Genomic DNA, 2,775 nt, shown 5'->3' with positions numbered 1-2,775 from the left:
TAGATTTTTATGGATACAAATTTTTCTTTTTGTATAGGGTTGGTGATTTGCATGAATCCCAATTTGGCATATGTTTTTCACTACACATTAATGAACCATTCACACTATATGTGGCAGAAAGCAGTGGAAAATAGAAAGTAATTTACATTAAAATGAAGTTTTAAATCTATAGAGGGTATAGATTTGCATTATTGTCCTTGTATGAAAAATGAAGGTTACTGCTTTCTCCTGTCAGATGAATTTTTACATACCTGAGAGAGGGAGAAAGAGAAAAAAAGAGAGATACAAGAGAGAAGGAGTATCAAACCAAGTAAAGTTTTTGTATAAAATTTTGAGGTAATAATAAATAAATTAAAAAAATTTTTTGAGGTAATAAAGGGAACTTGAAAAAAATCTGATTACTTTTTTGTGATACAGTTTATATAAAACAGGTACTTCAAAATGATATGTGATACATAATGAATATTATTCATATTATTTCTTAGTTTTGTTTTATTTATTTATTTATTTGCAAGTTAGAAAACAGTTTAATGATCACTCAGTAAAATCCATAAGAGAACTTTAAATGTTTACAGGGATAAAGTTTTCTACTAGTCTTGCTATTACCATGTTCTTCATTATAGAATATCACAAGTCAAAAGTTTGTGGTTGTTTCATCTACTTAAAACTAGTTGGAAGAAATAACCTAAGTCATAACAACTTCATGCTACAACGTGAAGCTGCCAAAGCTCTCTGTGAAATATTTTCTCTCTGAAAGCTGCTTCCCTGTCTAGAAGATGCTTAAGGCCCATGCACCTTTTTTCTTCCAGATAGCCAAGAGACCGTTACATGCCTCAAAATGCCCAAAGAGGTCCCAATATTTAGTCAAGGCAAGTATGAAACAGGCTGCATGCTTTTTAGATATGATGAATGTCAGAGTTCTGAGTAAGACATTAAAACTGTCATGGAATTCTTACAGGGCTGAGATATTAAAGCACCAGAGCAAAAGTCTCACGCAATAGGAAGGAGCCTGGAACCAGTATTTCTTCCTTCAGTATGTGGCCTTTGTAGGCTTTGGTCTAGAAGATAATTTTTTTGTGCTTTGAGTTGGGATTTGCCCCTTTGCTTTAACCTCTGAACAGCCTCCCTCGTATGTTTGGGTTGTAGTGGTGACATTTTCTCCCCACTTCTCACACATATCCAGTGCTGCTTCTACCACCTCTTCAATGAAAACCCTGGAAATACCAGACATGGCAATAACAACACTTTGAGACACAGGTGCCAGTGATGGACTGGATCAGCCATTCATTCATTCATTCATTCATCCATTTTAACTATTTCATTCATTTGAGAGAGAGAGCGAGAGAGAGAGCAAGCAGGAGGCGAGACAGAGGGAGAGGAGAAGCAGAATCCCTGCTGAGCCAGGATCCTGGGGTAGGGAGTTCAAGGTACTGGATCCCAGGACCCCAGGATGAGAATCTGAACCAAAGGCAGACTTTTAACCAACTGAGCCACCCAGGTGCCTCTGGATCAGCCTTTTTATAGTTGCCAAGGGGAAAGCTGACCAGTGATATATTTCATAAAGGTTCAACTGCTCCTCAGAAAAAGAAGAAACCAGGATTTACATCTCTTAAAACTCATCTTCACTTTTTGCTTCTTTTCTTTTTTTTCTTTGATATCTATTGTCATTTTTTTTTTTTTTTTTTTTTGGCTGCAAGAGTAAATAATGATGAGTCTCCCCTTTTAACTGCTGTTAAATCTGAGATGTCCTGACTCTGGAGCTCTACTTCCTCAGCCCAAGCTTTTTGTCTAGTCTCTGTCTCCATCCCCATCAGTTTCCTCTGGGATTCCATCTGTAAAGGTAGCCCCAGGGCCAGGAGAATGGGCTGGTTCATCTGACTCTGGAGCTTGGGGCATGCCTGGCCTCCTAATATCAAAAATTAAGATTATTAAAAATAATCCACATAATACGCTAATCATATGGAAAATATAAGCATATCACATTTGTTGTTGAGTTTAATTAGTCCTCAGATATCTCTGCGAATCCAAAGAAAAATAATAAGTAACAATGATTGTTTTTAATACTTACCATGTTCATTGGATGGAGGAATTAACTTACTTGTTAATCATATTCTGGAAATATTTGGGGCTTATATTTGGAGTAGTTAATTTCTGTACAAAGGAAGACTCGAGGCCTGTGAAGTATGAGTGAAGAAAAACAAGGTTGTTCGGTAGAAGTATTTTCATCATTAAACCTTTAAAAATGTCAATCAAAACCAAGATATTATTTCTGAAACTGGAAAGATAGTATGGCAAATTCCCCATAGTACATATTCTAAATTTTGCCATTCAGATGGAACTGTTTGAACACCCACATTTTGTGCTTTAGTTCTTTCCTCTTCCTGAGTTCATTCCCTTTTATTTCTATTGGTAGCTCTTAGATTGATCCTCCCTGCTTTGAATAATTCATTATCTAAATAAAAGTAACAACATCAAAGCATCTCAGACTTAACACACTCCATTCCAGCTTGGGTTCCCACGGGTTGATCTGAAAGAGCCTGAAGAATTAATCACCCAGGATAAGAGCCTCAAGGTTTTTATACATTTAATGCTCAAGTAAGTCACTTCAGGAAAAAAAATATTCCCTTTCCCTTTTGTTTTTGTGTTTAGTTTTCTAAACACTGTCATTCTGTTTCCACTTCAGCTCCAGATCCCCGGGATGTCTTGGCACCAAACACATGTAAAACAAATAAACACCTTCTTGCACACTCTAACAAGTGTAGCAATTAGTCTCTG

The 2,775-nt window shown here is 36.5% G+C and overlaps 1 pseudogene; it reads right to left on the bottom strand.

Moving 5' to 3' along the window:
* Window positions 1-1,058: 1,058 nt before the first annotated feature.
* Window positions 1,059-1,896, bottom strand: LOC111159855 (annotated as a pseudogene).
* Between the last annotated feature and the right edge of the window lie 879 nt (window positions 1,897-2,775).

This window comes from Enhydra lutris, unplaced genomic scaffold (assembly GCF_002288905.1).
Source record: "Enhydra lutris kenyoni isolate GAN:26980312 unplaced genomic scaffold, ASM228890v2 scaffoldscaffold70, whole genome shotgun sequence".
Taxonomy (NCBI): Eukaryota; Metazoa; Chordata; class Mammalia; order Carnivora; family Mustelidae; genus Enhydra; species Enhydra lutris.
This window is presented reverse-complemented; position numbering and strand designations above follow the sequence as displayed.